This window comes from Scyliorhinus torazame, chromosome 2, assembly GCF_047496885.1.
Source record: "Scyliorhinus torazame isolate Kashiwa2021f chromosome 2, sScyTor2.1, whole genome shotgun sequence".
Classification (NCBI taxonomy): domain Eukaryota; kingdom Metazoa; phylum Chordata; class Chondrichthyes; order Carcharhiniformes; family Scyliorhinidae; genus Scyliorhinus; species Scyliorhinus torazame.
The window spans coordinates 379,330,643-379,341,013 of record NC_092708.1 but is presented as its reverse complement, the minus strand read 5'-3'; the positions used below and the strand labels follow the sequence as shown (position 1 = coordinate 379,341,013).

The window sequence follows — 10,371 nt, the reverse complement described above, 5'->3', positions numbered from 1 at the left end:
TTATTTGAGGCCGATTCTTGTCTTGTTTTCCCTCATCGGAGGAGGTGTCGGCATTAAGTCCGCTGGCTGAAAGGTGTCGCTTTTTGCCACTACCCCTCGGGGGGTTCTTCAGTTTGTTTTTTTGTTTCCTCTTTCGTTTGTCCCTGTTCACTGTTTGCCAGGGCTCTCTATTCTTTGTCCCATCCTCTTCCTCTTCCATTGAGTGTTCCTCATCAGATGAGGCTGGGGTTGGGTTGTCAGGGCGTGCTGGGGCCTCCTCTTTTTGTTGGGGGCCCTTCTGTTGCTTTTCCGCATTCTGTGCCGTGGTGTCTTTTTCGGTGGGGGGTGCATGAACCTCCTCTCTGGTCGCCTTTTTAACTCCGCTGCTGATGATCTGTGCATATGTCGCCCCCCGTTTCGGGCAGGCCCTGTAAAGATGGCCGGCCTCCCCACACAGGTTGCAGCACTTGTCTTCTTTGCAGTCCTTAGTCATGTGTCCCTCCTGCCTGCAGTTTTTGCAGAAGGTCACACTGCAGTTTGCGGCAACATGCCCCGTTTTGCCACAGGTGTGGCATACTCGTGGCTGTCCCACGTAGTAGAGGTAGCCACGATTTCCTCCAATAGTGAAACTGGAGGGGGGATGCAGGATGGTTCCGCTGCCGTCTGTTCTTAGAGTCACCTTGATGTGGTGCTCACTTGTCCAGATGCCGAAGGTGTCTTTCACTTGCACGCTGTCACTTTTCAGCTCAGCGTACCTGGCGAGGAACGTGAGCACATCAGACACGGGGACGTGGGGGTTGTACGTGTGCAGTGTTACAACCCGGTTTTGCTGCGACGGTAGCGTAAACAGAGGCTCCGCAGTCAGGATCGACAGGGGACTCTGATTACCTTTTTCCTTGAAGACGTTCAAGAATCTGATGCACGCTGCGACGCTCTTGAAGGTGACATCAAAATATCCATTGTTGGGGAAGTTTTGCAAGCAGAAGATCTCTGTTGCTTTAAACCCACAACACTCGAGCAGCACCCGTTTCACGAAGAGTTTCCGGTCCACAGGTGACTCTCCTTCCGTTTTCTTCACTGTGACTCGGACAGTGTTTCGCACTCCCCAGCCTGGTGGTCGGGATGCAGCTGCATCCATAGCTCGTTCGTTGGGTGTGAAACTGTATCGGTGTTAGGCCTAAACCCGAGGTTTAGGCCAGCATGTAGATCCACCAATAGCAGCCAAGCTCCAAACGTTTCCTCTTTGACGACTTCAATCCCTCCGAGTTCTCCAATCCACGATCGACATGGAAATCCTCAGCTTCTCTCGATCAAATGAGACTACACTTGATCTTAGGCAAAAGGCCGAGAAGCCGAGTAATGCACATTCAAGAGTGAAATGGGTGGTCAATTTAGAATTAGTTCCCTTTCGCCGTTGTGCTTGTAAGATGCGTTTGGTCATTCTTCATGACACCGGGGCCAGGTAGAAGCTGAGTAGCAGCAGCCACTTGCCGAAGCATTTTGTTGTGTGCTGAAAGAACTGTGAATAAAGTGTATATTTGTATGTGTTTGATCTGTTTTTTAAGTTTGAAATTCCCCATGAAGGGGTGGTGTGCACCGTTCCTGGAGATACTGCAATACCAGGTCGATGCGTGGAGTGGACGGAGCAAGCCCCTATTCCATCTCCCTGCTCCAAAAATCAATTTAATATATGGTCCCCAGATAAGGGACGTATCAGATATTAAACTGATAAGAACAGATGTTTTTTTTTTTTCCAAAAAATTTACTTTATTCATAAAAATTTATCATAAGCATTACAGAAACATTTCAAATTGTCTTGACTGTACATTTCCGGCAGGGTTACATGTTGCCTTGACTTTCTTTCATTCAATTTTGATATTATTATTCACATATCACTCTTTACGTTACAATTCCTTCTTAAATATTTACATTGTCATGTTTGTTTTATACATTGGAGTGTTGGTTGCCCAGACCGAGGGGCTTTACACTGTTACCCGCCCCTCGGTGTACATTTGCTGGAAAGACTTTACACAGTGGTCTTTCCCCATTGCGCCTTGGCGGCAGCTGCCCCAAGCTTGAGTGCGTCCCTCAGCACGTAGTCCTGGACCTTGGAATGTGCCAGTCTGCAACACTCGGTCGAGGACAATTCTTTGCACTGGAAGATCAGCAAGTTTCGGGCAGACCAAAGAGCGTCTTTCACCGAGTTGATGACCTTCCAGCAGCAGTTGATATTTGTCTCGGTGTGTGTCCCTGGAAACAGTCCGTAGAGCACAGAGTCCTGTGTCACAGATCTGTTTGGGATAAACCTTGACAAATACCACTGCATCTCTCTCCAGACCTTCTTTGCAAAGGCACATTCCACAAGGAGGTGTGTGACCGTCTCATTTCCCCCACAGCCACTCCGAGGGCAGCGTGCATTGGTGCAGAGCCTTCGGGTGTGCATGAAGAATCTGACAGGGAGGGCCCTTCTCACCACCAGCCAAGCTAGGTCTTGGTGCTTGTTTGAAAGTTCTGGTGATGAGGCGTTCTGCCAGATGACTCTGGCAGTCTGCTCAGGGAACCATCCAACGTCCTCCACAGTCTCCTTTTCCCTGAGGGCCTCGAGGACATTACGTGCTGACCACTGCTTCATTGCCTTGTGGTCAATGGTGTTTTTCTTCAAAAACTTTTCCACGAAGGACAGGTGGTACGGTACGGTCCAACTACTTGGAGCGTTCCGCGGCAATGAGGCCAGGCCCATCCTTCGTAACACCGGGGACAGGTAGAACCTCAGTATGTAGTGACACTTGGTGTTTGCATACTGGGGGTCCACGCACAGCTTGATGCAGCTGGACACAAAGGTGGCCAACAGGATGAGGGAGGCGTTGGGTACGTTCCGCCCTCCTTTCTCCAGAGGTTTGTACATGGTGTCCCTTCGGACACGGTCCATCTTGGATCGCCAGATAAATTTGAAGATGGCCCGGGTGACTGCTGTGGCGCAGGGTCGGGTTATGGGCCAGACCTGCGCCACGTACAGTAGCACCGAGAGTACCTCACACCTGATGACCAGGGTTTTGCCCGCAATGGAGAGGGAGCGTTGCTCCCACCAGCCCAGTTTCTGTCTTACCTTTCCTATGCGCTCCTCCCAGTTTTTGGTGCACGCCCCAGCAGCTCCGAACCATATCCCCAGCACCTTCAGGTAATCTGACCTGACAGTGAAGGGGACAAAGGACCGGTCGGCCCAGTTCCCAAAGAACATGGCCTCGCTCTTGCCACGGTTTACCTTGGCTCCCGAGGCCAGTTCAAACTGGTCGCAGGCGTTCAAGAGCCTGCGTACAGACGCAGGATCCGAGCAGAAGACGGCAACGTCGTCCATGTACAGGGAGGCCTTGATTTGCATGCCTCCACTGCCTGGGATCGTCACTCCTCTTATACCCGGATCCCTCCTGATGGACTCGGCAAAAGGTTCTATGCAGCACACAAAAAGGGCAGAGGAGAGAGGGCAGCCCTGCCTGACTCCAGATCTGATCTGGAACTTTTCTGATTCCCACCCATTGATTGAGACTGCGCTATAGATGTTTGTGTAGAGCAGTTTGATCCAATTGCGAATTCCCTCCCCAAACCCCATTTTGGAGAGCACATCCATCATGTAGGTGTGCGATATTCTGTCAAAAGCCTTCTCCTGGTCAAGGCTGATGAGGCAAGTGTCCACCCCCCTGTCCTGCACGTAGGCGATCGTATCCCTGAGTAGCGCGAGGCTATCAGAGATCTTCCTGCCGGGTACAGCACAGGTCTGGTCAGGGTGGATCACCGACTCCAGAGCAGACCTGACCCGATTGGCGATGACCTTTGCTAGAATTTTGTAGTCCACATTCAACAGTGAAATGGGTCGCCAATTTCGAATTTCTTCCCTTTCCCCCTTCTGCTTGTAGATGAGGGTGATGATGCCTTTCCTCATGGACTCTGACATGCTGCCTTCCAGAAGCATGCTCTCGTACACTTCCAGCAGGTCTGGGCCCATCCAGTCCCACAGAGCCGAATACAACTCAACCGGTAAGCCGTCGCTTCCGGGAGTTTTACTCGTCTCGAAGGACTTGGCGGCCTTTGTCAGCTCGTCCAGAGTTAGTGGTTTGTCCAGGTTTTCCAGCTCGCTGTCGCCTATGACCTCCGTGATAGTCGACAGGAAGGTCTGGGAAACAGTGCTATCTGTTGGCTTCAGGTCATACAGTCCGGCATAAAAGGATTGGCTGATCCTCAGGATGTCAGACCGCGATGACTTTTCAGAGCCATCTTCTTCCTTCAGGCTGCTGATCACAGAGGTCTCTCTGTGCACCTTTTGGAAGAAGAAGCGTGAGCACTTTTCGTCCTGCTCCACGGAGCGGACTCTGGAACGGAAGATAACCTTGGAGGCCTCCGAGGTGTAGAGCGAGGCTTGCTGGCTCTTCACCTCTTGGAGATCCTCCTTGACATCCACCCCCATCGACTGCAGCTGGAGCAAATTTTGCATACTTTTCTGGAGCCTGGACATGACCCCTCGTCTCTCTCTCACCTTCTGAACGCCCTTGAGGATGAAAAACCTCTTGATATTCCCCTTGATTGCTTCCCACCAGAGATGTGGGGCCTCAAAGAGGGGTTTCACAGTTCTCCAACCTTTGTAATCCCTCCTGAGTTCCTCGATGTTCTCAGGGGTCAGCAGTTTTACATTTAGCTTCCACGTCCCCCTGCCTACCCCCTGGTCTTCCTGCAGGTGGCAGTCGGCCAGTAGGAGGCAGTGGTCAGAGAAGAACACCGGCGTTACGTCGGTGGACCTGACCGTGAAAGCTCGGGACACAAAAAAGAAGTCTATCCTGGAGCGGACGGACCCGTCTGGCCGTGACCATGTGTATCTACGCTGCGCGCCGTCTGCAGGGTTGCTGCAGACGTCGAGCAGCTTGGCGTCTTTTACCGTTTCCATCAGGAGTCTGGACGTAGCGTCTAGTTTGCTGTCGGCTTTGCTGGATCGTCCAGCCGCATCGATGATGCAGTTGAAGTCACCACCCAGGATGACCGGCTTGGAGGTGGCCAACAGCAGTGGGAGTTGCTGAAGAACTGCCAGCCGCTCACTTTTTACGGCCGGGGCGTACACATTAATAAGTCTGAGAGGGGTGTTTTTGTATTTCACGTCTGCTACGAGGAGGCGCCCGCCCACCACCTCCTTAACGTCGGAGATGGTGAAGTTGCCTCCCCGCAGCAGAATACCCAGGCCGGAGGAGCGGCAGTCGTTTCCTCCTGACCAGATGGATGGCCCGTGGGACCACCAGCTCGACCAGCGCCTGTAGTTGCTGAGGTGCGGAATTCCGCACTCCTGCAGGAACAGTAGGTCAGCTTTTACATTTGCCAAATAGTTGAGTGTGGCTACACACCGCGAAGTATCTTTGATGCTTCGCACATTTATGGATGCAATTTTTAAACCCATTATGAAAAGATAGATTTACCAATCTCAAGAGTCCAGAGTCTATACAGTTGGCTGTTCCAGCTGTTGAATGTTCCCCAGCATGCCGGTGGTGCTCGCAAACTTTAGCACAGTTGCAGGGCTGAGAAAACTGTTCTGGTCCGTACTGGCCCCGTGATTTTGATGCAGATGCATTGGGGGGGTGGTGTAGCCCTGGGGTTCGTCGTGGCAGTCAGTAGGTGTTGGGGTTGCAGGCCGGTCTTCACCTGGGTTATTGCTGCTCGTTGCTATCGGGGGTTGGTCTGTGACCTTGTTTTCTTCCCGGTCGGTGGTCTGGGGGGTCTGTGCCTTCCGTTCCACGTCGGTGCTTTGCCTCTTTATTTGAGGCCGATTCTTGTCCTGTTTTCCCTCATCGGATGAGGTGTCGGCGCTAAGTGCGCCGGCTGAGAGGTGTCGCTTTTTGCCACTACCCCTCAGGGGGTTCTTCAGTTTGTTTTTTTGTTTCCTCTTACGTTTGTCCCTGTTCACGGTTTCCCAGGGCTCTTTATTCTTTGTCCCATCCTCTTCCTCTTCCATTGAGTGTTCCTCATCAGATGGGGCTGGGGTTGGGTTGTCAGGAGGTGCTGGGGCCTCCTCTTTTTGTTGGGGGCCCTTCTGTTGCTTTTCCTCATTCTGAACCGTGGTGTCTTTTTCGGTGGAGGGTGTATGCACCTCCTCTCTGGTCGCCTTTTTAACTCCGCTGCTGATGATTTCAGCGTATGTCGCCCCGCGTTTCGGGCAGGCCCTGTAAAGATGGCCGGCCTCCCCACACAGGTTGCAGCACTTGTCTTCTTTGCAGTCCTTAGTCATGTGTCCCTCCTGCCTGCAGTTCTTGCAGAAGGTCACACTGCAGTTTGCGGCAACATGCCCCGTTTTGCCACAGGTGTGGCATACACGTGGCTGTCCCACGTAGTAGAGGTAGCCACGATTTACTCCAATAGCGAAATTGGAGGGGGGATGCAGGATGGCTCCGTTGCTGTCCGTTCTTAGGGTCACCTTGACCTGGTGCTTACTTGTCCAGATGCCGAAGGTGTCTTTCACTTGCACGCTGTCACTTTTCAGCTCAGCGTACCTGGCGAGGAACGTGAGCACATCAGATACAGGGACGTGGGGGTTGTACGTGTGCAGTGTAACAACCCGATTTCGCTGTGCCGGTAGCGTAAACAGAGGCTCCGCAGTCAGGATCGACAAGGGACTCTGGTTACCTTTTTCCTTGAAGACGTTCAAGAATTTGATGCACGCTGCGACGCTCTTGAAGGTGACATCAAAGAAACCATTCTTGGGGAAGTTTTGCAAGCAGAAGATCTCTGTTGCTTTAAACCCACAGCACTCGAGCAGCACCTTCTTCACGAAGTGTTTCCGGTCCAAAGGTGACTCTCCATCCGTTTTCTTCACTGTGACTCGGACAGTGTTTCGCACGCCCCAGCCTGGTGGTCGGGATGCAGCTGCATCCATAGCTCGTACGTTGGGTGTGAAACTGTATCGGCGTTAGGCCTAAACCCGAGGTTTAGGCCAGCATGTAGATCCACCAATAGCAGCCAAGCTCCAAACGTTTCTTCTTTGACGACTTCAATCCCTCCGAGTTCTCCAATCCACGATCGTCATCGAAATCCTCAGCTTCCCTCGATCAAATGAGACTACACTTGATCTTAGCCAAAAGGCCGAGAAGCCGAGTAATGCACATTCAAGAGTGAAATGGGTGGTCAATTTCGAATGAGTTCCCTTTCGCCGTTGTGCTTGTAAGATGCGTTTGGTCATTCTTCATGACACCCCGGGGCCAGGTAGATGGTGAGTAGCAGCAGCCAGTTGCCAAAGCATTTTGTTGTGTGCTGAAAGAACTGTGAATAAAGTGTATATTTGTATGTGTTTGAGCTGTTTTTTGAGTTTGAAATTCCCCATGAAGGGGTGGTGTGCACCGTTGCTGGAGATACTGCAATACCAGGTCGATGCGTGGAGTGGACGGAGCAAGCCCCTATTCCATCTCCCTGCTCCAAAAATCAATTTAATATATGGTCCCCAGATAAGGGACGTATCAGATATTAAACTGATAAGAACAGATTTTTTTTTTTTTTTTTTTTTTTCAAAAAAATATACTTTATTCATAAAAATTTATCATGAGCATTACAGAAACATTTCAAATTGTCTTGACTGTACATTTCCGGCAGGGTTACATGTTGCCTTGACTTTCTTTCATTCAATTTTGATATTGTCATACACATATCACTCTTTACATTACAATTCCTTCTTAAATATTTACATTGTCATGTTTGTTTTATACATTGGAGTGTTGGTTGCCCAGACCGAGGGGCTTTACACTGTTACGCGCCCCTCGGTGTACATTTGCTGGAAAGACTTTACACAGTGGTCTTTCCCCATTGCGCCTTGGCGGCAGCTGCCCCAAGCTTAAGTGCGTCCCTCAGCACGTAGTCCTGGACCCTGGAATGTGCCAGTCTGCAACACTCGGTCGAGGACAATTCTTTGCACTGGAAGATCAGCAAGTTTCGGGCAGACCAAAGAGCGTCTTTTACCGAGTTGATGACCTTCCAGCAGCAGTTGATATTTGTCTCGGTGTGTGTCCCTGGAAACAGTCCGTAGAGCACAGAGTCCTGTGTCACAGATCTGTTTGGGATAAACCTTGACAAATACCACTGCATCTCTCTCCAGACCTTCTTTGCAAAGGCACATTCCACAAGGAGGTGTGTGACCGTCTCATTTCCCCCACAGCCACTCCGAGGGCAGCGTGCATTGGTGCAGAGCCTTCGGGTGTGCATGAAGAATCTGACAGGGAGGGCCCTTCTCACCACCAGCCAAGCTAGGTCTTGGTGCTTGTTTGAAAGTTCTGGTGATGAGGCGTTCTGCCAGATGACTCTGGCAGTCTGCTCAGGGAACCATCCAACGTCCTCCACGGTCTCCTTTTCCCTGAGGGCCTCGAGGACATTACGTGCTGACCACTGCTTCATTGCCTTGTGGTCAAAGGTGTTTTCCTTCAAAAACTTTTCCACAAAGGACAGGTGGTACGGTACGGTCCAACTACTTGGAGCGTTCCGCGGCAATGAGGCCAGGCCCATCCTTCGCAACACCGGGGACAGGTAGAACCTCAGTATGTAGTGACACTTGGTGTTTGCATACTGGGGGTCCACGCACAGCTTGATGCAGCTGGACACAAAGGTGGCCAACAGGATGAGGGAGGCGTTGGGTACGTTCCGCCCTCCCTTCTCCACAGGTTTGTACATGGTGTCCCTTCGGACACGGTCCATCTTGGATCGCCAGATAAATTTGAAGATGGCCCGGGTGACTGCTGTGGCGTAGGGTCGGGTTATGGGCCAGACCTGCGCCACGTACAGTAGCACCGAGAGTACCTCACACCTGATGACCAGGGTTTTGCCCGCAATGGAGAGGGAGCGTTGCTCCCACCAGCCCAGTTTCTGTCTTACCTTTCCTATGCGCTCCTCCCAGTTTTTGGTGCACGCCCCAGCAGCTCCGAACCATATCCCCAGCACCTTCAGATAATCTGACCTGACAGTGAAGGGGACAAAGGACCGGTCGGCCCAGTTCCCAAAGAACATGGCCTCGCTCTTGCCCCGGTTTACCTTGGCTCCAGAGGCCAGTTCAAACTGGTCGCAGGTGGTTAAGAGCCTGCGTACAGACGCAGGATCCGAGCAGAAGACGGCAACGTCGTCCATGTACAGGGAGGCCTTGACTTGCATGCCTCCACTGCCTGGGATCGTCACTCCTCTTATACCCGGATCCCTCCTGATGGACTCGGCAAAAGGTTCTATGCAGCACACAAAAAGGGCAGAGGAGAGAGGGCAGCCCTGCCTGACTCCAGATCTGATCTGGAACTTTTCTGATTCCCACCCATTGATTGAGACTGCGCTATAGATGTTTGTGTAGAGCAGTTTGATCCAATTGCGAATTCCCTCCCCAAACCCCATTTTGGAGAGCACATCCATCATGTAGGTGTGCGATATTCTGTCAAAAGCCTTCTCCTGGTCAAGGCTGATGAGGCAAGTGTCCACCCCCCTGTCCTGCACGTAGGCGATCGTATCCCCGAGTAGCGCGAGGCTATCAGAGATCTTCCTGCCGGGTACAGCACAGGTCTGGTCAGGGTGGATCACCGACTCCAGAGCAGACCTGACCCGATTGGCGATGACCTTTGCTAGAATTTTGTAGTCCACATTCAACAGTGAAATGGGTCGCCAATTTCGAATTTCTTCCCTTTCCCCCTTCTGTTTGTAGATGAGGGTGATGATGCCTTTCCTCATGGACTCTGACATGCTGCCTTCCAGAAGCATACTCTCGTACACTTCCAGCAGGTCTGGGCCCATCCAGTCCCACAGAGCCGAATACAACTCAACCGGTAAGCCGTCGCTTCCGGGAGTTTTACTCGTCTCGAAGGACTTGGCGGCCTTTGTCAGCTCGTCCAGAGTTAGTGGTTTGTCCAGGTTTTCCAGCTCGCTGTCGCCTATGACCTCCGTGATAGTCGACAGGAAGGTCTGGGAAACAGTGCTATCTGTTGGCTTCAGGTCATACAGTCCGGCATAAAAGGATTGGCTGATCCTCAGGATGTCAGACTGCGATGACTTTTCAGAGCCATCTTCTTCCTTCAGGCTGCTGATCACAGAGGTGTCTCTGTGCACCTTTTGGAAGAAGAAGCGTGAGCACTTTTCGTCCTGCTCCACGGAGCGGACTCTGGAACGGAAGATAACCTTGGAGGCCTCCGAGGTGTAGAGCGAGGCTTGCTGGCTCTTCACCTCTTGGAGATCCTCCTTGACATCCACCCTCATCGACTGCAGCTGGAGCAAATTTTGCATACTTTTCTGGAGCCTGGACATGACCCCTCGTCTCTCTCTCACCTTTTGAACGCCCTTGAGGATGAAAAACCTCTTGATATTCCCCTTGATTGCTTCCCACCAGAGATGTGGGGCCTCAAAGAGGGGTTT

General features: G+C 51.8%; 1 non-coding gene and 1 pseudogene across 1 annotated transcript; both read right to left on the bottom strand.

Annotated features, from left to right (window-relative positions):
- Window positions 1-1,565: 1,565 nt before the first annotated feature.
- LOC140408167 (U2 spliceosomal RNA) lies at window positions 1,566-1,743 on the bottom strand (annotated as a pseudogene).
- Window positions 1,744-7,333: 5,590 nt separating this feature from the next.
- LOC140407964 (U2 spliceosomal RNA) lies at window positions 7,334-7,520 on the bottom strand. Its single transcript, XR_011939920.1, has one exon. It is a non-coding gene; the product is annotated as a U2 spliceosomal RNA (small nuclear RNA).
- Window positions 7,521-10,371: the final 2,851 nt, after the last annotated feature.